Below are 25,893 nucleotides of genomic sequence, written 5' to 3' on the forward strand. Positions count from 1 at the left end.
AGTGGAGATAGGGTCTGCTCAAAAGACACTTATACTTCAGCTGTGCAGTTGAGGACCTTAAATTTGAAGTGGGCATTGATCAGCCAGAATAGAAATTTGCTTCCTGCACCTGAGACTGCAATTAAGAACAACTTAGGAGGATTTCCTTCAAGCTGCCTGGCAGTGATTATCTGTGCATATCTGAGGACTCAAACCGAAGGAAGAGCAGTTCTGTAAACTGAGATCATTTAGCAGTGGTGCTGAGCTGGAGTGGTTGTCCAGTGATTTCCAATAGATCTGTCTAGCTCAGAATCCAGTAAGGACAGTGGCCAAAAGCACCTGCCATGGGAAGAGTAGCAGATCAGGGCAAGCATATATGCAGTCTTCTCCTTTCACCTTAGTCTCAGCTGACAGCTTCATGCAATTCAGGGACATCCTGACCAACAAGTTATTCCTTTGCATTTAATAACTCTCAATAGATTTATTTTCCATAGCACTTGTGCAGTATCCCTGAGGAGCAAACTTACGTTCCTGGGGAGCAGTCAGCTGTAAGGGAATTTCATGTTTTTGCCCCCAAAAAAGAGCTGAAGCCAAGTACACACGATGTTGCCCTCCTACTCCCTCCACCCATGGCTCCCTGCAGCAGAAGTCTAAAATGTGGGATGATATTTCTTCCAGTCTCAGTAGAGCTCCAATACCCTGCCAAGCAAAGTCCTACAAATCAATCAAAATTTCCACAGTACTTCTAGCTTCCCTCTTGCCTCGCTGTCCCATAATATGTGGGTCCCACCTTGTTTATCCTGCATCTTTCCAAGGGAGCCAGTGTGAGGGCCCGCAGAGATCTTCCTGAGAACTGCTGGAGATATTTCCTGCTAAATGCTTTTCTGATCAAAAGTGTCAATGAAAAAAAGTAGAGCTGATTTCAATGACATTTCATGTGGAAAATGTATAGGTTTCTTATGTTTTTGAGTGAAGTCAGAAACTTCCCCTATAGATATTATTAGAACAGGACATTCAGTCTTACTTTTCCAGAGCAGCCTTTTATCTTGAAATGTGTTTCATCCCTGAGGATTTCAGACAGTGAGAAATTCCATTCCTTTTCTGATCCCGAAGACAATTCCCCAGCGCAGAAATACTAATTTCTCTAGCTGCCACGTCTTCCCAGGCAGTTTAAGCAGACTGCATCTGAGGGCTGGGAAAAAGCAGAAACCCCTTACAGAGCTCAATGCTTAAAGGTCTTACTTCTTTGCGTTTTTGTAGTCACTTTGATCTTCAAAGATAGAGCAAGCCCCACGCCACAGTGCAGGCACAGGGCAAAAAGATCATCCTGGTCATGGAGTTTTAAAGTCTTACTGTACAATGAGAAGTGGATATAGATAGATGGGAGAGACCGGAAAATGAGGGCTTGGTGTCATGTCTGGAGGCAGAAAGAGCTAGGTGGTTCAAAGCCATCTCTGCACAGCTCTTCTGAAGGCTTACGGAACGGAAAACTGCCACAGGGGGGTTATTTCATAGCATAAACATAACCTTGCATTTCTCAGCCCTGCTTCTCCAGAGCATCTAATGAGAGCTCTTTGTGTGGGCTTGTTCTGAGCCTGTGCAGTGGTTCTGGATGTACTTGGACCCTTGACTTGGACTGACTCCAATCTATCACCCTCCTTAGGAGGGAAGCAACTGAGGGTTGCATGGCACATAAATCCTTCTCAGATTGGGAGTTAGGAAAATATCCTTGGGGCAGGAAGGGTAGTCCTGGGGAGGGGAAACAGTGTTTTACCCAATTATAGCTGATGCATATTCTCCATACATTACCAGCCAACCCTATCTGCATTTCTACCTTGCTGCAGGATGCTCAGCACAGAGCCATCTGCCTTGGGCTAGGGCAGCCTTTGCTCCCAGTTCTGTGGGCCTCTGCAGCCCCCTCCTTGGCAAGGGGAACGCCTGGGACCATGTTCCTGGCAGGATAAACACATCCCCGAGCATTTCCCTCACACAGTGAGGTCATACCATGTTACTGGATGGGTGGGATGATCTTTAGACCAATCCTCAGTAGAGGAGGTTCTTGGCAGGGGACGTCAGAGTGTAGCTCCACGGTCACTAAAAAGCCGGTTGTTTTTTGGCAAGAAAGGAGCGTTGCTGCAAGGATGATCTCTTCTTGTCTGTCGTGTGCAACAGGCACTTAATCTAATTGGTCTTTTAGTGTAAAGAACGATCATCAGTAGAGCTGTCCTAAGTCCAACGTCAGAGGAGACAAAGCAAAGTCCAGAGTTCATCCATCAACCATCCATTTCCTTTTCAACCGATGCTGTCGGCTCTTTGGATCTGAAACCCAAAGGTCGTTAGAGTTCGTGCATTTTTAAAGACCCACCTCCTGGAGTCCTGTGATTCTCAGACACTCTCAGCTGAGGTTTAGCAACAATCCACACATTTCTAACCCTTCTCATTTGAAGGAAAACAATCTTCTGAAAATGCATATGCACTATATGAGCTCAAAAATCTGTAAGTAAATAAAAAACCCCTGAGATTTAATATTGTATTGTTATTTATAATCATCATTTATATTTTTATTATCTTGTTTAATTCAATGGACTCATAGTTTTTTCAGTTAGAGATTGTAGCAATATTTGTACATTCCCCTGGTAAATACAGGAATTACATTGTAGTCTCTCTGATATGGCTGGCCAGCATTCACTAAATTATGTTGAACTGATAAATGACATTTTCTTTAGTGTCTTATATGGAGCTCATCACAGAGTGTCTATGTTTAGTTACACAGAAATAACATCCCGAGGGTGCAGTTTCGTGGAATAAGTGGTTTATTGAGCTCCAGCACTAGGGAAACCTGGTTTAGTATGGATTTGTGTCTTGCAACTGATTGATATCGGTGTCTAATAAAAATTCCTGTAGTTGATATATTATTCAATCTCTCTCTTGTGGGTTGATTCTCTGGTGCCTGATGAAGGATTAGGCTGAAAGGGCAGGCCCTTTGCTTAGTGGAGTCCCTAAGCAAGCTGTTTTTCCCTTACCCGGTTGCCTGATTTTTCAAGAACTGGTAGCAATGTATTATTTCTGCATCATCTAACTGGGAGAAGAAACAGCACACAGAGAAACAGACCCAGACACTGCGGAGTTTGTTTCTGTATAAAGGCAGGCTGGAATAAATCTAGAAAATGAATATACTGTTCTCATTCCACTGGTTTCAGGCTCTTTCACAAGGTAAGCTTTTCGTGAGTTTTTAATGAGATCAAAAATGTTCCTTTTGCAAAAAGACATCCCTTCCCTCTGCCTGTGTCCAGAGGGAACCCGCATGCACGCACACGTCCCTCCACACCCTTCTCCATTGTGTTTGCCCTTGAAGAATGTAAAGGGAGGGAGGACAAGCAATGAAACAGAGCAATTTCCCTTTTTTCCAGTTACCCCTTTTTTGTGTTACACCCTCCTCCCTTCCTGAGTACGTGGGTTTTTCCCATGTGTGCGTTATGTAGGCCTGAAGCTGTGCCAAGCCCCAATGCGTGTCAAAGCCTGCCTTGTTCCTAAATGTACCTTGGGAACTGGGAACGACCTCATTTTCTATTTTCTCCTGGAATCTCTTCCCTGCTTGGAGGTGATATGAAACCTGACATATTTAAAAAAAAAAAAAAATCCCCAGACAGGCAGAAAACCATCTTTACCCACGTGAAAGTGTAGGAGGAGAGTCAACGAGGTGCAGGTCTGTGCCCAGGGCAGCTGGTTTTGCAGCCAGTCTCTCTGTTGTGCCTGGAGGAGGGCAGGTGAATCATGGTCTGGCTGTTTTGTGGGGCAGTGGGTGTCCTAAGGCAGGGTTGGAGGGTGACAAACCATGCCCTAGGGTCCCATTCCTCATTGCTTGGGTCAGCTTTGGTCACTGTCACCTGCCTCAGTCTCCCTGTCAGCCTGCACAGCAGCCTCCCTGCAGAAACATCCCATCAGAGCTGTTGCTGCTCTTGCACTAGCTCGAGCTTGCTGATGGAGATTAGAGCAATGTGCATCCAGGATGTAGGAAGAAAATGGCCTCTGGCAAAATCCAGCCTCTTCCTAGCAGCGGCAGGACCCCAGGACTCACTGAGGGCTCAGCATGTCTCCCCCATCCCTCCAACTCATTGCTAGTGTGTCTGTCCACACTTCCCCATGGAACCCAATGACTAAAGTTCAGCCCTTGGTTTGGATGAGACAGCACCATGGCACCACCTCTTTCAGCCCTTGTCAATGAATGTTGCCTCCTCCATTAACAGCAGAGGGAATTGCAAAGCCGCGTCATGACACGTAGCAGAGGACAGAGCCTGCCTAGAGGTTTATTCAGCTGCTTTTTCTGCTGGCTGGCAAGAAAACAGCAACGCCTTTATTTCACAGGCCATCTGACTCCAGTCTTGCCAGGTGGAAGGACTGCCCCAGCCGTTCCCCAGAAGCGGCAGGGTCTCACTCAAGACGTGCCACAGAGGATACAGCAGATGTCTGAGCTCCTGGTGACCCAGGACTGCCTAGTGGAATTTGTTCTATTGGCAGCACGTCCTGGGAATTCATGCCAAGAGCAGATTTTCCACCTCCAGCATCTAAACTTTGTGACACCAGCTGGGCCATTTGCCCAAGATAAGTTGAAATTTGCTCAACTTTCGAGAGAGCAGAGGGACATTTCCCTACGTCCCCAGACATGCATACCTGCTGGTGACCCCCTCGGTTCCTTGGTTGGCAGGAGAGTGAGAGCAGTGAGATCCACATTGCGTGGAAATGGTTGTGCCTTGGTTCTTGGGGAGGCACTGCAGCCTGGTCCAGATAGTGCATCTATGCAAAAGTCCAGGTCAGTCTGGAGGGATCTGACTCTGCAGTGATTGTAATGGAGATACAGCCACCATGGCAAAGAGGGTTGTGGCTGAGAAGGGCAATTACACAATGCAGAGGAGGAAAAAGGCATGGTAGGGCTGGGAACCCAAGGGCATCTCACATAGGGATGCAGCAGGAGTTGAAAGACAAGGGGATTTTGGAAAATCATTCTGCAGTCATCTCAGTCCATAGCCCCCAAGCCATTGTCTGGAAGCTGGGACCCGCCACTGTTGGCTCACCCATGGTGTTGGGCTGAGAAACAGACCGCCCTCCTTTTGGGACTCAGCCATGAAGTTGCAGATGTGACCCCTGGTGCACCTCAGTTTTCTGCTTCCTTTGGCAGAAACACTGGAACAGGGGTCTGCTGCTTGTCCCCAGGCTGGGGCTTTTTCCATCCCTCCTGTGTCCCTCTCCCTAAATCATTCAGTACTCAGTGGACTACCTAAATAGGCCAAGTGGAGAAGGGGTGAAGACCCTAAGCAGCTTGGGCATTGGACAGTCCGGGAGTCAGCAACAGCTGAAATGGGTCTGCCTTTGGGATCCTGGAGGAGGGAGCAAGGAGGCGAGGGGAAGACATGACCTTTGGTTGCTGGCCCCTAACCTGGCATTTTGAATTTCCCCCAAAATGCTGTCTAGACAGAACATGAGGAGCTGAGCCCTCTCCAGGTCTTCTGGGCCTTGCAGCGAGAAGAATGCCACTAACAACAGTGGTGACGTTGCCAGCAGCGGTAGTCTAGGAAGTCAAAACCTAGACACTCTCCTGAAGTTTTGCAGATACTACCAAGACGTTTCTGTTCATTGCTCTGGCCAATGTTTCTGCCTTCCTTCATGACGGCTTTTTTTCCGGGGCTAGCAATTAGATATTTGGTGAGCTCAGGACATGAGCTATTTGGGCACTGGTTTCTAAAACCCTTCATAGTGCTGCCACTTGCCGTGCCACAAGAAAAAGCATCTCTGTCTCTTCCAAGACACACTAGTGACTTCCCATTGAGTGTGTCACAGCTTTATTTGTTATGAGGCCAGGACAGGGGTCTCCGTCCCCGCCGAGGTGGCTGTTGAAGTGGAAAGTTTAATTTAAGGCTTGACTTGTCTTCTCCCAGGAAGGCATTAATTAATTAGCTCTTTCTTTGGCTAGGAGGTGGAAGAGGACACGGTGAACGCTGCTGCTGATGCAGGCATGGGAGACACTTGGCCACGCATCGACTGCCAGGATTTGGGGCATGGATGGAGCAAGCGATGCTGCTAGAGCAGAAGTCTTTGCTTGGTGGAGGAGTAAAGGCCTTTCCGTGGCTAAATCTGGTGTCAGAGATACAGCTGGCTCTGTATTTGCCCCAGATTTCTTGTGTGTCCCCAGAATTTGCTTACGGAGTGATTTCAGAGCAGTGGGGAGAGGCAGGGCAATTGCCTCCACCCTTAGACAGCCAACCTGGGTCAAATGAGCTGATTTATGTTGCTGCATCCTCTCCTGTCCCTATCCTGGATTTGGGAGGCCTTGTGCATGCTGTATTGCAGGGGCCGACGACGCAGGGCAAAACTTTTCTTCTTAAAGGAATGTGATGGTTGCATACAAACTGGGCTATACGTGTTTCTGTGACACCAGCTTTTCCCTCTCTCCCCTTCCCAGCTTTTCAAAGCAAATACTATCACTGTTTTCATTGCCTTTTTTTTTCCTGTCCATCAGTGGGTGGATCAGCATTTCAGTGCAAATCCAGCTGCTGATAGATGACATTACACTGTAATGTGAGCAATGGAGTTACTCTGCAATGCAATGCATTTTTTTTTTTCATCTGTTCTTCTTCCCTTTTTATCCCTTTCCCAGCTCAGACATTCCCTGCTGCTGGTTGGAGAAGTCAATCTCCAGGGTCTGTGTGCATGTGGGGAGGGGGGGGTCTCTGATACTGCCTCCGTGCATGGTGATAACTCAGGGATAACCATGGTCACATGGTGGCTCTCATGACACCTAAAGAGTCCAGAGTCACACAAAGCACTGTCAGGAGAAAGCGAGTACCACACTGCTGCTGAGCCTCCATTAGCTGCCAGGAGAGGTTACCAGCATGGCCCCAGGCATGGAGAGAGGAGATTTCCTGCCCTGAGCTATGTATGGTGCTTTGGAAACCCACATGGCACCATAAGTAGAAGGACAGAATGGGAAGTTTAGGGAGAGAAAGAAGAAAGTGGTCGCTGGAATAAATCCCAAAGTTATTAAAACTTTGTGAGTGAACCAAATCTCTCCTGAGAAGCCCAGATTCAGGCAGGGTTGGCAAGGAATGCAGCCCAGTGGCCTGCAAGGGGGATTGCAAGGGGCCAGGCACTGCTCTTTCAGGTTTTTTTTTTTTTTTTAAAGGATTGGAAATCTGGCCATTCCCCATTACTCCTCCCTTTCCCCAAACTCCAATGCCATTGGCTTTTTTAAATCGAGTTCCTAAGGAAACGAAGCATATGTGCCCAACTGGCTGGCTGCCTGCCTGCCCGTCGGCGCTCCCCCAGCAATAAATGAGTTCAGTGAGCAATGTCAACCAGGCTGAACCAAGGGCTAGAGAGCTACAAAATGCCAGGCCTGTAGAAATTTTGGGGCAAAGGCGACTGGAAGGAGCAAGGCTCCTGCACTGAGGGAGAGGCCACAGGGTGAGCTGAACCCTGTATTAGACACCAGAGAAGCCGCTCCCCAGCCAAGACCTCTCTCCACCACCCTGAAACACGGGCCTGTCTTGCCATCTACTGGTGAGAGCTCGGCAGAGGCAGCTGGAGCAGAGCAGAGGACAGGCAGGAGAAGAAGTTGCGGGGGGGCTCAGCCCCACTCGGAGATCCTGTCCCTCCGCTGACAGCCCCACAGGGAACACGCCTGCTCTGGAGGGAATCGAGCACAACCTTGCAAGCAGCATTATTCTTGCTTTCCAGAAGGCTTTCACTGCTCCGGTAGTCTACTAATACCCCACTTAAACATACTCCTGGCTGCTCCTTGCCTCTTTATCCTGGTGGTAGCATTGCCCCTCACCTAAACCTCCCTCAGGCTAGCTGCACTACAGCCACCTCCCTGCTCTGTCCCCTGTTTTGCTCAGGGATGCTCCCTTCCCCAGTTCTTCCCCTCTGCACCTCTCCCAGTTTCTCCTCCTTGGACACGGAGGTCACGAAGGTGAACCATAGGCAGCCTGGGGGTTAATGGCTTTTTAGTGGGCCAGCAGGCTGCAAAACAGCGGGCCTATTCCACTGACCCCAGGAGAGACCTCGGGGTGGCAAATGGGGCTTCGAGAAGCAAGAGGAGTTCTCCCAGCTGCAAATCCCTGATGCACCAGAGAAACACATGTGTGGGGGAAAGCTCGCCCTATGCTAGGTCTGTGGGATAGGGGTATAGCCTATATGCATGCTAGGCACTGCACTGGGGAGTGCTTGGTTTGACTCAGTGTGCTTCAAGTTTTTTTGTTTTTTTTTTGGATAGAAGCTGTGCCTAAATGCCAATTTCTTCTTAAAAGGTTTCCGTGCTGTGGATGAGCCACCACCAACCTGAATTTTTAGGGATGTCTGAGCCACTCAGAGGTTTGGCTTACATCTCTTAGTGTGTTCATGCTGGAGGTCCATAGCTGATGCATGTAGAGCGATCCTCCCCCTCCCCCACCCCACCCCAATTCCTTCCCCACCAGCATTTGAGAGGATTTTTGGAATAGGAAAAGGTGTCAGGAGGGGGAGCCAGAGCCTCAGTCTGGGCAGGGACCTGGGCTCCCTGTTCAGCTCTCAAAGCAGAGGGTCAGAGGGGCTGTTTCCCTTAAAACATAAAAGAAAACATGGGTGGAAGTCTGTGGCTTTGCCACATAAGCATGGCCAGAGAAACTCCCTTCGGGCCTTCATCCCTGAGCAAGAGTCTAGGAAGAGCCCAGCAAATATGGATTTGCAGTGACTCTGCAAAGGACCTTTGAGGTGTCTTCGGGTGGAAAAGGATTTCTGTGGGCCTGGTTGACCCATGCTGAGCTGGGCTGGCCCTGCTTGTGCCCCGCTGTAACAGACCTACAAAGGCTCTCCCGTATCTCCTAGTCCAGCCCCAAATTTAGGCGGCTCCTAGAGCTGCTGGAAGGGGCTGGCTCAGCCTCTCTATGGTGCACCCTGCAAGTGGACAGCAGCCACCACCCTTTTGAAGCTGGTCTCAGTGGCATTTGAGGATGCTCAGAGTAGGCCCAGCACATCAGGTTTTTCAGGGCCCTTTCAAGACGCTTAATTTTTGGAGAGTCATCCTCAAAAATAGTCTGAACAAAGGCACCCTGTGAGACAGCAGGTTTAATCCCTACCAGAGTTTTGCTCTGAATTTTAATTATATTGAGTTCTGCAAGGACTGTGTGGTTTAGGAGGGATTTTTCTTTGCTCCCTCTCCTGCGGTGTTAGGAACCTAGGTGTCAGTCAAATCGACTTCTGGGCCCCTAAATACTTTCTGGGTTAGACTTTCTTTCCTGGGGTTTTGCCAGGTTGCCTGAATTTGTTTTCTAGTCCTTAACGTACATGGGCTTATGCATGTAGGGTAATTTACAGGATGAGCGGGTGCCAGAGCAGATCTCTGCTGCCTTCCAGTGGTTAGCAGCTGATTGGCTGGTGTGACCTGGAAGCCACAGGAACTGCTCACCATGATAGTCAGTAGAAATGGGCCCAGGAGCCCTTTGCAACCTGGCTGGGGACAGATGGGCAAGAAGGATGTGGGCAAGAGTTTTGCTTTTCAAGGGGGAGAGAAAAAGGCAGAGCTCTGTCATCTCAAAAGTTCATCAGAACTCACCTAATAGCAAGAAAAACATAAGAACATGGCAGTGGCCCCCTGGCTTTGGGTGTTCGAAACAAGGCAGAAGGAAGGGTGGGGGTGCATAGCAGGTGAATAATATGCAGGGCACTCTTGAGTCTTGCAAAGCTGTCAGAGATACAAGCGCAGGAACTGTGTGCTAGAGCCCATCTTCCAGTGCACAGCGGTGGCTGATGGATCCTCCAGTGAGTCCTGCTCTTCCTCATCCTCTCAAAGTCCCACTCATAGCCCCTCTCCCAGGTCTGTAGCCTCTAATCACCTGAACTTTGACCTTATCTTAGAATAGTTAGCCTGAAAAAAATCTTTCTTTTCACTAAGGTCCATCTCTATGCTCAAGGCAGTGGAGAGAGTTATGGACAGAAGGAGAGCTATAGCAGCAGGCATCGCTTTTAATGACAGCATGATATCCTGTGTGTTTGTCCAGTGCTCTGCCACCCCCAGCCCCGGGGCAGAGTGGTGTTGGGTGCTTCTGCAGCTGAGCAAGCGCTGTCCTGCATCTCATCTCCAGCTCAGTTTCAGAGCTTTCTGAATTATTGATGGCCCTAATGCATTAGTCTATAATTAGCTCTCCAGACCTTTTCCCCGTGGGCTGGAGCTAGGAATATGTTTTCTTTCTTTCTGTGGCTTTTTTTCTGGCTTGAGCTGATCGGGAAGGGAGGAGGGGAGCAAGGGATGTCCAGGGACCTTGTGGAAGGGGAACATCTGCAGGTTTGGCAAGCGACCCCTGAGGCATTGCCTGAGCTCAAAGGCTTCCCCAAGCCAGAGCCACAGGGAGGGAGGGTCAGGAAGGGCTTCAGACACCTGGGGCTGTCTGAGAGAAGAGCGGCTGGGGGCATTACATACTGGCAGGGAATGAGGTCTGGAGACAGCCAGGGCTGTCCGAGGGGTCTTCAGCCTAGCTTGTATGGGGTGGAAGTCCTTGTTTGGAGAGCCGGGAGAAGGCAGGAGGTCCTGCATTACACTTTGGGGCCTCCTTAGCAGTGGTCCTGGGGGGTCTACAGGTCAGAGGGAGAAAACCACTAAGCCCCAGCGCCTAAGAGAAAGCCCATCTAAAGTGGGCAGAGGACTGTGTTTATATATAGGGGGATACAGAAAATGCTAGGTTAGATGTACAGATTTAAATACAGGTGGCAAAGGGGCTCTGCTGCTAGCGAAGAGCAGTTCAGGATCTGGGTGGGTTCTGCCTAAGGACTATTCATAAAGAGTCTAAAAATGACTTCCAGCTTTTAGATGGTTTCCAGGAGGTTCGGGTGCATTAAATGCTCATTTCTCAAAGCTGTAAGTCCCAATCAACAGAGGAACACAAATATTCTATGGTTTCAAGGTTAGAGGCAGTAGCACTCAAGTTTAACTCTATATAGTGCTTTTCTGAAAGACAGACTGCTTGAGTTGCAGCAAGCGGCTACAGCAGAGATGGAGAAGAGTGTGACGGATACCTGCAAACTGTCTCAGCTCCCCCAGCCCCACTTCGGAAGCTCTGCAGTTATGCTGGACACGTTTTGTTTAAAGTGGACAAGGATTAGACATTCTTGTAAAGGGAAAGGCTGAGCAGCAAGCACGACATTCCCACTACTCCAGGCTGCTTTGCTGTCCCTTTTGAGATGCTGGGGGAGCAGTTCATGCGAGTGCCCCTGAACCAGTGCCTGGTGCTATCAGCCAGGTGAACTGGAGAAGTGGGTCTATCTACATGAACAGCAAGGGGACCCCCACCGTGGGATGCAAACCAGAAATAGGGATGCTGTTCAATAAGCCATTTTGCAGGTGCAGCTCATCGAAAGAGATCCCTGCAGTAGCTAGGCTCGGGGCTGCATGAGGACCTTCCCTTTACAGTCCGAGGTCCCCCTTTTTCAACTAGTTGAAACTCCACCACACGGTGCCAGTGGGAAGGAACAGATATATGAGGATGAGGTGCTGGGGTTGCAAGATGAGCTGTGTGATTGAGTCTGAGGAACCTGAGTTCCCCTTCCAGGCCTCTGAGTCTGTGGTCGTCACAGACCCAACCAAGCAGGGCACAAATCTTCCCGAGAGCCCTTCCTGCAAAAGCCTCACATGTGGCACAGAGATCAGCCATACTCAGGAGCAGGAAGGACTCAGGATAAGATTTGTGTTGTTGCTGCCCATGCTTGGCTGGGTCTGGGGACGATCACAGAATAGAAGGGCTGGAAGGAGAGCTCCCATTTCCACCCTGTTGCTCCAAGGTAGCATCACTCCACCTGCACTATTCCTGGCAGGTGCTTCTGTGACCTGTTCTTAAAAATATCTAGGGATGGAGATTATGGGATTCCTGTTTGGAATGAGCCCTCTTGTGAGACACCCTGTCCCAACCTCTAATGCTACTTCCAGGGACTTGTCATTGCCACAGGACTGGCCACCCAGGGAGGTGCAGCAGGCTGAAGAGAGGCAAGGGAAGGACCTGATTTGTTGACAAGGAGGAGGTGACTTGGTGAGTTGTCCTAAAGAACCTCCAAAAGTCTTTGGCACCCACTTTCTGGGCCACAGCATGGTGAAAGGGGCTTTGCCTCAGAGAAAGGCTGATGCCAGGGCCAGCCTGGCCTATGCGGGATGGGGAACAACATGCTGAGGACCGCTGTTGTCCAAAAGGGCACATCCTACATTCCCCTCAGCTTCACGAGGACTTCAGCACAGAGATCTGGGTAAGACTCTTCAAACAGCCACAAACACACTCCAGCAGGAAACTGCATCTATTTTTAGCATATTTTCATACTTTATGGCAGAGCTTAACCCATGGTTTTTCTCTTGCACAAGGCAGGCTGAAGTGAAAGGCAGTTTGCCTTCCCTCCACCTCTGTGGAGGACCCTGCCCCGATCCTGTCTGCTCAGAGATCCCTCACTCAGCATTAGGAGATCTCTGCAAACCTCTTGATGCCCAGTACTGAAAAGTCTCAGAGACCAACACGGCCCACGCCACACTAGACTTTCTTCCTGTAAGTACTTGCCTAAAGATACACATTAAACATGTATTTAAGCACATTTCATAGAAAATTATCCCTTTTTGAGTATCCTGGAATAATTAAAGAGTTGACTTAGTTTCAGCTGTGGGGGAAAGGCAGTACTGGAGCCACCCTAAGGCTGCAGGCAGACTCAGAGCTGTGTTCACACAGTATATAAAAGCTCAGAGGGACAGCGTGGTCTAGTGAATGAAGTGCTGGGGGAGTGGCACAAGAGGGAGCTAACGCCTGCTGGGGGAATGTAAGTAAATCACAGGTCAGTGCCTCAGTTTTCCCTGCTGCAGAAGGGGCTAATATTGCTCTCTTTGAGATCTCCAGTAAGACCTGCATGAACAAAAAGCCCTATTCACTGCCATGCTGGCACTATTCCTATTAACTGGTGTCTGAGACATGACACTGTCTATTGGGGCCCACCAAGCAATGTGAGGGTCCAGCTCTGAACCTGATCACCCATTCTGTTATGGGCTCGGGTTTGGCCCAGAACAAGTTGTCTCAGCAAGTCTCAGCAGGTCGAGGGAGGTGATCCTGCCCCTCTCCTCAGCCCTGGGGAGGCCACACCTGGAGTACTGTGTCCAATTCTGGGCTCCCCACTACAAGAGAGACATGGCACTCCTGGAGAGAGTCCAGCGGAGGGCTACAAAGATGATGAGGGGCCTGGAGCATCTCTCCTCTGAAGAAAGACTGCAAGAGCTGGGTCTGTTCAGCCTGGAGAAGAGAAGACTGAGAGACGATCTGATCAATGTGTACAAGTATCTGAAGGGGGAGTGTCAAGAGGATGGGGCCAGGTTCTTCTCCGTGGTGCCCAGCAACAGGACAAGAGGCAACGGGCAGAAACTGAAACATAGGAAGTTCCATCTGAACATGAGGACAAACTTCTTTCCTGCGAGGGTGAGTGAGCCCTGGAGCAGGCTGCCCAGAGAGGTAGTGGAGTCTCCTTCGCTGGAGATATTCAAAAGCCGTCTGGATGTGATCCTGGGAAACATGCTCTAGAGGACCTTGCCTGAGCCGGGAGGTTTGAACTAGAAGATCTCCAGAGGTTCCCTTCCAACCTCAACCATTCTGTGATTCTGCGTTTCATGGACCCAAACAACCCCTCTACACAGGTGTGTGGGGATGAGGGACTGGAAAATAGACTTTTTAGGGAAAGGAGGAGATGGGAATATCCAGAAGACAGGGCCAGGGTGTGGATGCAGATGAAGATCCTTGCTATGGGCCTCTCTGTTTTGTGGGTATTGTCCTGGGCTGAAAAGCCCAACCAAAGGGTGAGGTCACCAGGGCAAGCAGAGCAATGGGACTGAGCAGGGACAAATGGGATTGTTCAGTCTACAGCAGAGAAAACCCAGGGCATACTTGACAGGAGTCTTTGGACAGAAAGGAGGGGAAGGAGGTGTCCATCGCGCCCAAGGTGAACGAGGCAGGAGGCTCTGAGTTCGGTGTACTACCTGGTGGAGGGGGTGGAGGGTGGAGAGGAGCTGTCCAGGGAGGCTGGTGTCTTCATTGCTCGAGGAGTCCGTCAGACGGATGTTGCCAGCAGGGATATTGGTGAAGTTTCTCCTCCTGTGGGGCAGGGAAAGGGATCCTGAATGACCTCTCGGGATCCTTTTCAGCTCTATTAATCTGTGTTTCCTAAGGGCCAGGCGAAGCTTGCTAACCAACAGGCTGTCCTTCCCCTTCTCCCAGCTATGTAAAAACCCGGAGATGAGCGGATAAGAAAACAAGGAGGGGAGGTTTAAGTTCAGGGCGTGGGTCATGGGAGAATATTATAAATAAACAGGACATTTAAAAGATGATATATGCAGCACTAATATTGTTCCCAGTCTCCCACTCAGCACTGTAAGCAAATTACGCTTCCTGGAGCCATCAGACTTTCTTTTGCATCTCAAATACAGTGAACAAGGACAGGGATATGATGTAGTAGCTTGTGGCTGGCCCTTCTCTTTAGGTTTTTTTTTCTTCTCTGCTGTAATGACTCATGTAATTACACAATAATAAAATATGTCTGGCCTCTGAGGAACCCTAGGTCCCTGCCATGTTTTCCTGAAGGAACATGGGGTTAATATAAGGTGAAGTCCCACATAAGTTTCTCATAAGGCTTAATGCATCCGGATGCAGAGAGCAAAATGGGATTTTGTTGGCTACATTTATGCCGGCAAACAAAACAGGGCCAATGAGCACCCGCTCATCGGACCAAGGCCACCTCCACTAGGTCAGCATCCCTGGCGGTTTTGGCCCAAGCCAATGAGCACGCCCCTGAGCAAATCCACGCACGGATCAGGGGTTGCCACTGTCCAGGGATCAGGCTTTTCACTCATTTGGAGGATATAGCCAAACAGATACAGGCTTCAGGGCCCACTTGGTCCCTGGTCTGGTTTATTTACTGGTCAAGAGATCACTTGGGGTTGTCAAGAAACAACCCCATGCTGTCCTTCACAGGACTTTTGCCCTGGGCTGCCCCAGGACCTTGTATGCACCGAGGAGCCTGAGCCCGCAAGGGTTGGGAATAGGACTCACTGCTCCCAGACCACTCAGACATCACCCACTGACAGTGACCTTCTCCCTCCAGCCAAATACAGAGCTGCACCCCAGACAGACACTGTCAGAATAACCTGGGTTTACTGAAAAGCTTACAAAAGCAGAGACTTTATACCCCAAATCTGGAAGGAAAGGGATTAGTGGTAGCAACAGGGGATGGGGAGAGACTGGGAACAGTGAATTCTTCCCAAATATTTAGATGTAGGGGCTCTGAGAGAAAAGGTGGTCCTTCTGCCAGGGGTCTTCATGCTGGCCAAGCCTGGCAGTGTGACCTAGGACACATCTTCTCAGGATGGAGGACAGCAGTCCTTGTAGTTTGTTTTCTTTCTCTTTTAATTTGGTCCAGGTTCAAGTTTTTTGAGGGACAGCTTTTGCAGGCCTGGCATCATAGTGGGCAAGGCATGTCCCCTAGCAGGTAAGTCTCTATTTCATGCCAGCCTCTGCTTTTGTCAGACTAGGATCTGGAGGTTGAAACTCCCTCCTGAAATCAGTCTCGTTGGAAGGGGGAATCTCTTCTGTCTTTAGTAATGTCATGAAGGTCCTGAGAGGTGGCTTTCAAACACATCCTTGAGGCCTGCAGACCCTAATAGCTAGTTAAGGGTCTCTTGGCTTTGGACAGTGGGTGTTGTGAGGTGCCCAGCTCTCCTCAAACCCCCTGGCCCTTACCCAGGGCTCAGGAGAGCTGCTGGGATGTTGCCTTTAGGCTGCCACAAGCCTTATCAGCAGAGGTTCACTCTCCTGGCTTGAGTGACATGCCACAAAAAGCCGAGGAGATGCCCAACAAAGCAATGGATGGCTAAATTGGGGATTTAGCCATCCATTCTGAGAGGTGCAGAAGGTGCTGATGTCTAAATCATCTTTTTAACAGTGGTAGTTGGTTCATAGAGGCAATGTGAAAGGCTGTCGTGCACATCCCATGGCAAAGGAACGCCTTCCCTCAGGATTTCCAGTAAAATGTGCCATCAATCTTTAGCAACGGGCCAAGTCATGTAAATGGTTTCACTGGTGAAAGCAGACAAAACCAGTCCTGAGCGAAGCTATCATCCCCAGAGCCAAGTTTCGGCAGCTGACAAAGGTTATTAAAAATATCTGACTCCGGGCAAGGACAAGCCAATAAGCCAGGGCTGGTGGTGGGCCCTGAGGATCCCCCTGCCCAGATTGCACATGTGGTGCCAGGGCTCAGCACTGAGCTCAGCCCACCCCACTGCTTTCCATCTGCTTGTGAAACGCCAGAGCTGCTCATGCTGCAAACCTCACAAGCCTTTTTTTTTCTCCTCCTTCTCCATCCTGCCTGCATAATGGATTAGTGATGCTAATTCTGTCACTCCAAAGCTGTCTCCAGGTGAAGTGAGCTGGGGGCAGGTAATAAATCTGCCATTGCTCCGATCCACAGCACCTCTGGTGTTTAGAAACCCAACTTGTAGTAAATACGATGCAGGGCCTGTGCACAGATGGCTTAAATTCCACCTAACGCCCCTGCACTCTTTCATACTTTCTACCTGAAAGACTCCTGAAAGTCAATGCAAAATGTGAGATGCAAGGACTTTGAGGTCCTTGCATCTGGAAGTAGTGCACAGCTGGTTGCTCTAGGTTTCATGGCCATTGTTTTGCGATGTGCTGTGGCCATGGGGAGGAAATCTGCTCCTCTGGAGCAGCAGATGAGACCTTGAGGAGTACCATACTAGGCTGTGAGCAGTGTGCGATCTGTCGGAGACATGGCTGAGTAGCTCACATGCCATGGTGTATGTGTGAGGCAGAGGGATGGTCTCACTCCCTTCCCCCGTGCACACTCGCACCGACTAAACTGCAGCCCTGACCCGCATCACTGACTTTACTGCAAGGTCTGGCTGGAAGAGAGGCAGTCTACACTTATCCGAATACAGATAACATCCTTCTTAGTCACAGGTATTTAGCCATTAGTCAAGGACATTCTGCGGGTATAAATAAAATCCCAACCCCAATTTAGCTCTGCTACAAATATCTGCTCAGACCAGAGTATAGACATCTGTGGATCAGGTATGCAGATGTGTGATTGGGACTGGTTTCTTTCATGGTTTCCCTCCCTTGGACTACCAAGAACTCATCTGGGAGTCTCTGGAGTAACACACAAACCCCACCAGTTTTGTCTCCTCTTGGGAGGGAGCTGGAGCCCAGTGGAAGCTACCTCAGGCCTCTATTTTGGGAGAAACTGCCCCTCTAAAGCCAAATGCTAAGTCCTAGAAATTATAATGGACAAGACAATATGCAAACAGGAGTCTAAACTGCATGAGTCCAGAGACCAAAGAGCACAAATGTCTCAGTTGGAGTGGGGTGTGCAAAACCAGGTGGGTCTGACATGCAAGCTTTTATCTACAGGCATAAGATCAGCTCTCATTGGTTAGGTGTTTCTCCCCATATCTTATCTGAAACAGTGTCCAGAAGCTGATGCCTAGGGAATGATATAAGAATAAAGCAAACCGAAATAATCCTTTCCCCAAGTCCTCTTCCAGACTCATCAGGGTCTTCCTGAACTTGTCCGTGGTTTCTGTGTACTCACTTACCGTCACTGAATTTCACCTTCATGAAATTATCTGGTCTCCCATTGAATCCATGTCAACTTTTAGCAGCAATAACATCCTGCAGCAAGGAGCTCCACAGTTTTGCCAGCCCAATCTGTGCTTAAACACTGAGTAGAAAGGGAACAGTGTCATGCCCATAGGAATAATGCCTATAAAACCTCATTGCAGCTTCCCAAACTGAATTAGACCTGAGTGGAAAACAAGCTCACAGTCAGTCTCTGAGCAACGCAGATGCCTTCCTCTGGCTTCTGAGCACAGGCATTGGCTTCTGTCCTTTGGAAATGCTGCTGCCTCTGGAGCAAAGAGGAGGATTTTATACCTCGGCAGGGAAAGGAGCAGGGCTACAAAGAAAAACACCCAAATTTTCCATGTTTTTAGGACAGAGAGGTGGAAAACTGGACTGTCAGCAAAGCAAAGAGGGAAACCCAGTCATTTTCAGTGCTCCTCATTGCTCTGGTCAAATTCAAAATTCCTCCTCTTGAAGGTTTTAAAATAGCTCTTCCTGACTCTTGAAGATTGATGGGTTCGTTCCTTCCTTTCCCAGATATCATTTCACTTATTTTGACCTTATTCTAGCAGCTCCAAGTGTTTAATGTCTGGGATATTTTCCAGATAGTTTAAACACCAACTTCAAGGGCTGACTTGATGATTTCCTGCTTTAGTATATGCTGCAGTTGGATGACATACTGGATGCAGGTGATTTCTGTCTGGCTTTCACCATAGATGAGCAACTCTCCTTGGGCTGATGTCATTTCACCCAAGCTCAGAGTCTGGCTTACTCTTTCCGCACATAACACCTGCTTCACTTTTTGAAAATTGCTCCAACATGCTGAATCTGAAGAGCCCTCAAAAGAGCCCCACCCCCATCACTGGAGACCATCCTGTGAGGGTCTGCCGTGACATTTCTAGATGAGTGGTTCACATCTATTTCAGGTATTGGTGCCACGATAGCAGTCTTTCCAATTAAAGAGAATGCCTTTCAGGCAGGCTCTTCAAAAACAACCTGGAAAAATGTTAATTAAAAAAAAAAAAGCTACAGAGCAATCTGTTTACCTGCCCACATGTAGCCCCCCTAGGGATGAAACTTATTTCTGGCCCAGGACCTAGTAGTAGTTACTTTATCTGCACTGATCAAAACAGCAATTTAAAATCATGGAATAATTTAGGCTGGAAGGGACCTCTGGAGCTCATCTAGTCCTATGCCTTCCTCAGTGAAGGTCTAATTAAATCAGGTTGCTCAGAGCTGTGTCCAGCTGAGTCTTGAACACCTCCAAGGGTGGAGATCCCACAGCATCTTTGGGGGACACCTGGGGAATTTATTTCTACTCTTTTCAAGAAGCTACTGTCCACAGAAAAGCCAGTAACAGGTCAACAAATCAGCACCAATCTGCCTTCATGGCAGCCTCCCATACACTGGGGCAGGGGATGGATGAGGTGTATGTGTGTCCCCTTCTGCTTTGGGGGTGGCAAATTCTAGCAGCAGAGAAAGAAATGAGGGCACAGACAGCAGGTTCCTTAACTGCTGGATCTGCTAGCGCTTGTCTGTCAGAATATTAGTGTGGTTTTACTGATGGGCTTGAACTTGGTAAGATACCCACCTCCAGTGCTCAGAGGAGCGTGACCATACCCAAGGAGACATGCCACCCTCTAATTGAGAGGGTTTGCTGAGCAAATAACTCTTTGTAGGAATTTTCCATGTCCCAAGTTGACTCCAGGCAAAGCCAGAGCCCCTTGAGGCAATGATGTAGCTTCTTGTCTTTATTAGAGGAAATGGCAAGGACTTTGCTTGTTGTTTGGTATTTATTTTTATGCTAAAGGTGTCCACATTATGACTGTTTCATCTTGGCAACTTATCCCAGGCAGATGGATGTGATGTGAAATGACTGCCCCGGAGCTGTGAATACAGTGCTCAGCCCCTTCAGAGGTCTGCAAAGGCCTGAGGAGACCTTCCAGGAGCCAGCCTGGATCCTTTTCCAGTCTTGTTAAAACCGAAGACTAAAACAACAACCTGCTGTCACATCTGCCCTTCCTTATCTCTCTAGGTGTGGTGTTCACTGGCTTCATCTGTGATATTTGCATGGGGTACTTAGTAGATAGCAACATGCTGTGTATAAGGTTGTTATCAAAACCTGCGCGAGATGGCACGCTTCAGAGCTTAGAGGCCAAGAAGGGCCTGGCTACGGTCACTAAAGCTTTGAGAAAGGGTGAGGGCCTTTTTCCCCTTTTCTGACATAGTCTCCCTAGCTCTGTGGAGGCAGGCTGGGGAGGCAACAAATGCCAACATGCTGCCATGGTCTCCACGGTGCACCCAGATTTGCTGTAGGAAATGTCCTGTGTTGCCACGGCCTTCACAGATCTGGGCTTTGGAGGTCTGTGTCTTCTTTAGTTCAGGAGAGCTAGCACAATGAACGACCTCTGCAATCATTTTGTCTCCCAGAGATGAGCCAGAGCTGCATCAGGCCCCTTGGTAGGGTATTAGTCTGCCTCCAGGACCCCTCCTTCATGGCTGCACTGGAGTTGTAGGCATGGTACCTTCTAGCTGGTCCGATCTGAGCAATGGGGCATACAGCCTTACAGCCTCTTCTCCTCCTACAGACGCAGTCAGCCATCTCTGTCAGTCACTATGAAGATCCATCAGTGCAAAAAACAGCAACCTGTTTTGTCTACGGGCAAATGTTCCAGGCCTAGTTTGCCCCTAAGGCTGCTTATTCTGCAGAAGGAGTGCTTTGTGGCTTAGCTGGCTTGAGAAATAGGTTAAACTAATCACGAGTCTGCACAGGTGGACTGGAAGGTCAGACCTGAGCCTTACATTCACACCTTTCCTTGTTTTACAGTAGCCACACAAGGCAGTCCTGCCTGCAGCAGGTGAAAAACTGGTGGCAGAGCTGAACAAAGGCCTTCCCGTCTGTGGGACATCTCAGTTTGGAGTGAAATCTCAAGGTGCTTATAGTCTCCACGAAGAGAAATATCCCCTAGAGCTAGCCAGGCAGAAACCCTGGAAGCTGGACAGACCCGGCCAGAACTGCCTCCCAACGAGAGGCATTTCCAGGGGCTATGGGAGAGGAAGAGGTGTGAGTTGCATATGTTGGACAGGAGCCACTGACCTCCAGCCAAAGGACACTTTCTGCTCTACCAATCTGTTCACTTTTCTTCCTCGTTAATGCCTAAGCTACTTCCATGCTTGGCAATTGTAATTTGAATAATTTAGACTGATTAATGTTTACATAGTAACATTTGGAGGAAATGAAACCACATGTCAGCCAACTAAAGGCTCTGAAATGCTGTTTTGTTGGATTTCCTAAAGAAAGAGGCTTATAGGACCATGCAGACTTAGCCACTTGCTTGTCTGTGAGGCTAATCATCTTGAAATGTATTGACAAATCACGGCATATCAGGTAGGGGTGCAGATCTCAAAGATATTTGATTCTTGTAAATTTTAGGCAGAACTGATTGCTGACTGGAGAAGAAGGGCTGCATTGCTGTTGTCACTGAAGGAAGGGCAGGGGCAGCAGTTCCTCAGCCTGCCTGGTATGCTCTGGAGCAGAAAGACAGCAACTAGCACCTATACCCTTCTGCTCAGCACCTGCATAGCTCCAAACAAGGCCAAGACATGCTGTATCTGCAGCCAGAGGGCCAAGGATGGGTGACAAATGGGGGAAGGTGATGAGAGGGCAGTGGGAGCATTGCATTTGAGTGACCAAGGGGACTCAAGAAGGAGGAATGAGGATTATGGGATTATCTAGGGGTCTTGTGGGAGTAGGTGAAAGATGCCTGGGAGATATGGGATGCAAACCTGCAGGCTGTAAAGATTTGTCCATTGCATGGAGCTTCTTTGCTTTTTACCTGATGAAAGACCATTTTTCAAAGGTTGCTGGGGATGCAGAAATCCTTTTAGTCAATCCTCTGCCTTTCTTCATCTCCGCAGGCAGAGAGACATCATGTGATCTCTGTCTGGGAAAGCTCACAACCTGCCCCCATCTTCAATGGTGCTGGTGGAATCTATGATCCTTTAAAATGTTGTTTGCAAAACCAGGAAGGTTCTTCCTACCCAATCCACTTTTGACCCAGACCACCTCTGCTTTTCATTATTCTCCTTTCAGCTTGGCAGTTTACCTTGATTGGCTCGGATGACCCCAGGAGTGTCCTAGCAACTCAAAATTCCCTGGAGAAATGTGGCAGGGGGATTTCTGAATTACTGTAATGGAGCCTTCGAACTCTCCCAATTAGCAGTGGAACTCTGAATACCAGCAACACTGAAGAGACAAGGACGTAGGGACAGGGATCGGATTAAGTTGCAAGCTTCAGGAATCCTTTCGACTTTTGTTCCTTGTGGTATTTACAGTCTGCGCACTCTGCCCAGCAGATGAACGTGTCCAGCCAGCCCACCAGCCCACATCATAGCGTTCATCCAAAATGGCACTGGATGTTTAAGCAATGAAACCTGCACCTGGGGTATGAAATGATTTTACATTCAGACATGGTATTTTGGTGTCTGCAATAAAAGCAGCCCACCATGCACTCCACCTGGGGGGCCATTAAAGCTATTGTAGACCCTTGGGTCTGTTCCTCTGCTGACGTGTGGGCATTTACGCACGTGCCAGTGTCATCAGAGATGCCCAGGTATCTGAGACAATCACACAGGACCCAGCGGATGTGACATTCGTCTTACGGGAGGCCCAGCCCCAGGAGAGCTGCTGAAAGGTAGGATATACCCAAGAGCACGAAAGACCCACAAAGGAGCCCTGGATCTCCAGTGACTATAACAGCAGCAAATTTCTGATGTTGAATTGTACCCTGTCCCCCCAGGTGTATGAGATCCCCAGTAGTGAGCAGAGACCTAACTTGTGCTGTTGGTTTCCATCAGCGAACGCTGTAGTCGAGCTCCTGTGCTGGTTTTCATGTGCTCCCATGCTCCTGTCTTCCCAGGCTGTCTCAGGGCACTGCTTTGGCTGGAGCTGGAGCTAAAAGCAGTGCTGTGCCTGAGACCAGTGCTTTATACCCGCGTGAGCCTCCCAACTCCGCCAGGAGCTTTGCTGACGTTGGCACCTTCCTGTCTCTTCAAAATCTGGCCTGCAACTCCCCCACTACATGGCATTCGCCTGATGGGGCGTTTCTCACCACCCTCCCTCTCCCATAAGCCTCAAGTAACCAGGAAAAGGAGGAGGGGATTTAACAGAAACTGAAATAATACAATGCCAAAGCCCTCCCCCAAAGCTGATCTTTTATCTCCGGGCAGGAGCAACTGCGGAGCCTCCATGAAGCCTGCTGGGAGTTTGAGCCGACTACTGATTTTATTCAGGGGATGCTCTGCTCTCCAGCAGTGGGCTGAGGATAAAATCCTAGGAGAACTGAAGCAGCCTTCCCATATTTACTTATTTATTTGACACTCTGGGTATATGCACGCATGGGTGTGTAGGGATTTATAAATGAACACGGGTTTGGACTGTCTTGTTTTTTTCCCTCTAAAAAAGGTTAAAAAACACCCACCAAATTTCGCTAGATCTGAGCATTGGCAATGTTCAGACCAGAAGCTTACACAGCAATTGCACACACCCCAGGTGCTTTCGTACTGTCTCCCCAGATGGCTGGGAAGAGCCCCAGATCGGGCTAGGAGTCCATGCGCTCTTTAAATATGGGAGAGTCGATGTTTCTGCCTTTTCATTTTCTGCCAGAATTGGATACTGCCAAGGAAATGAGAATGCATTCCCTCCTGGCTGCAAGAATTAATAACTAGTATACTGAGACAAATGATTCCAGCTTCTCTATGTTTGTGGCTCAGCAAACACTGATACTCAGCTCTCCAATGCTCCCGGCTTTTCTGTGCATGTGACACCCGCAGAAGACTGAGAACTGCTCGTGGAGGATAATTATCTCCCCAAAGCCCCCCCAGGTGTTTTCCGAGGCCTCTCTTCTTGCAGGACTTCTGCCTTGGACCGTTTATCCACAGAGACCAGGCAGCACCCAAAATCAGCAGTGCACCGTGTTAGTGCTGTCACACAGTGACTGACCAGGTCCAGAGCTGGTGTAAAGTGCTTGAGCTTTGCAGGGGAGGGTCTGGAAATGATCCGCACAGCACGAGCCCTGGTTACTTCTTCTCATTCTGCAGGACTTCTACCTTGCTGCTGTACTGCCCTCATCGATTTGTGTCCCTGCGTCCCCTTTGTTGGCCATCCTGCTCCAACACAGGGCTGTGGGATGCGCATGTACAGCCCCTAGCACACTAAGGCCTCAGTCTCAAGAAGGACTGCAAGGATCTGGGGTAATACAAACTGGAACTAATATAGGAAATGTATCTGTGGGTCAAAGCGTGGTCCCTTGAGCCCATGCTGGCCAAAGAGACGCTTTTTAGGGAGAGCATACGAACCTGTCAGCTGGCTGTGGACCACTCCTCCTGCACTGCCCCAGCGTCTACACCTCTGGGATCTAAGATGCTTGAGAGGACATCCCACTCTCGTCTTCAACATCTATTAATGGACCTGCTGTCCATGAATTTTTCTAGCTCTTTTTTTGATCCTGCTGACGCTTTCTGATACAGACTGTGCAAAGGGTTACTTTCTGTTATCTGTTTTAAACTGATCTCCTTCCCAGTTTCATCACTTGCTTCCTAGGATTCGGTGAAATTCAGTTCTGCATTCACCTTATTCCCCACTTTCACGACAGCTGAACATGGCCAGACCAGTCTCTGGGGCAGAAGACAGGCCAAGACATCAGTATCGTTTACTGATACAGATGTAGTTTGAGTAGTTAGCCTCGAGCACGTTCCACTGCTGCATAAATACACTGACCGAAAAACACTCGAGAAACATTCCTGGGAATGCAACCTCTCTGAGATTCAATGCTCTATCCAATCTGGCTGGGATCAGTGGGTTCAAAAGTTATGTGGAGGGAAGAGGGGATGGGCTGCAAATAGAGGGATACACAATCAGCATCATCTCATACGTGTCAAAGGCTTAGGGAAAAAAGCTAAAAACAGTCCATGCATCAACAATCAGAATAGACACCAAGAAAAAGAAGATCAGGACAAATGGGGAAATTTTATGAGGCGTAATTAATGTGATCTACCAAATAGATCACAGTTCTGCTCTGAGGAAGCCAGGGAAGCAGAAAGGCAGAAAACGAAGCTGAGTGTCTCCCTCCCGCATGCAACATGCAAATCCATCCTGAGCAATTCCTGGAGCAGCTGAAGGTCAGTAACTGATTTGGAGACCTGGGTTTCTGACTATATCACGATGCAGATGTGCTTCCCAGCCCAGCTAGAGGGCTGCTCTAGCTCCCACTGTAATAAATGAGCTCAGAATATGAATAGGGACCGCTGGCACTGAGTGGGGAAGGGAAAGGAGCACATTCTTCGCTTGACAAGTGAGAAACAGGGAGACAAAAGCTCTTCCATGCCAAATTAACACACTTTTGTCTTGAGCTGCAACCCCTGCCCGCCTCTCTTTCCTCCCAGAGCAAAACTCCAGGCTTTGGGTATGCTTCCTGGGCTAAAAGGAGGAGGGAGGAGGGGTAGAGGTTGTCTTGGGTTGTTTTTTGCTTGAGGTGGAACCTGCCTGCTTTGGAAATGAGGATTAGACTTAAACCGCTTGGATGCTTTCAGCCTTCCCCACAACTCATGTCAGAGCACAGACGAGTCTCTCCATTGCCGTTGGGGGTGTGGAGAGCGTCTCAGCACAGCGAGCTGGCGAATCTCTCCCAGACCTTCATCCCAAGGCAGAAGGCGTGACACGCAGCGGAGTGGAGAGGACTGTCCCCAGCTCTGGCTGCTGATCACCAGCCTGGGTTCGCCAGGGAGGCATTTCCTAGCCTGGATGTTGACATTTGCCTTTGGGAGTCCTCAAAAACTGCCTGGCTCCTGGGCTAAAGCATCTGTCCTCTTTAATAAGATACCATCTTTGCAGAGCCCAAAATTCAAAGAAGGAACTAGAGAAATTCATGTGGGATTGGTCTATCATCAGCGACGTTTGAATCGTCTCACTCAGCAGACCCCTACAGTGAAGGCAGAAGCTCAGACGCGGGGCCAAGGGTGAAGATTCACCCCTAAAACAAGGTCCTGAGGAGGGATGGCACTATAGCCATTTCCTTGCCCTGCCTGATGGTCCAGTAAAGGCTCTTGCGATGAGGTCACTGGTCCTTTGAGACCTAGATGGAGAACACCAGCTTTGTTTAGTGGATATTGTAGATCCAAACCAGTTAAAGCTCTAGTTAAGCCTTAGGCCTTTGGTACCTAGAGACTGCAAATGCAGGGAATA

General features: G+C 49.1%; 1 long non-coding RNA gene across 2 annotated transcripts; it reads left to right on the forward strand.

Moving 5' to 3' along the window:
* The first annotated feature begins 2,241 nt into the window (after window positions 1-2,241).
* LOC104138995 (uncharacterized) lies at window positions 2,242-25,893 on the forward strand. 2 transcript variants are annotated; one of them, XR_693023.2, is made up of 3 exons: window positions 2,242-2,475; window positions 5,948-12,530; window positions 21,745-25,893. It is a non-coding gene; the product is annotated as an uncharacterized lncRNA (long non-coding RNA). The 2 variants fall into 2 exon arrangements; XR_693024.2 differs by lacking the exon at window positions 21,745-25,893 and having other exon boundaries at window positions 5,948-12,240; window positions 12,357-13,264.

The sequence above is a fragment of the Struthio camelus genome, chromosome 3, assembly GCF_040807025.1.
Source record: "Struthio camelus isolate bStrCam1 chromosome 3, bStrCam1.hap1, whole genome shotgun sequence".
Lineage (NCBI taxonomy): Eukaryota > Metazoa > Chordata > Aves > Struthioniformes > Struthionidae > Struthio > Struthio camelus.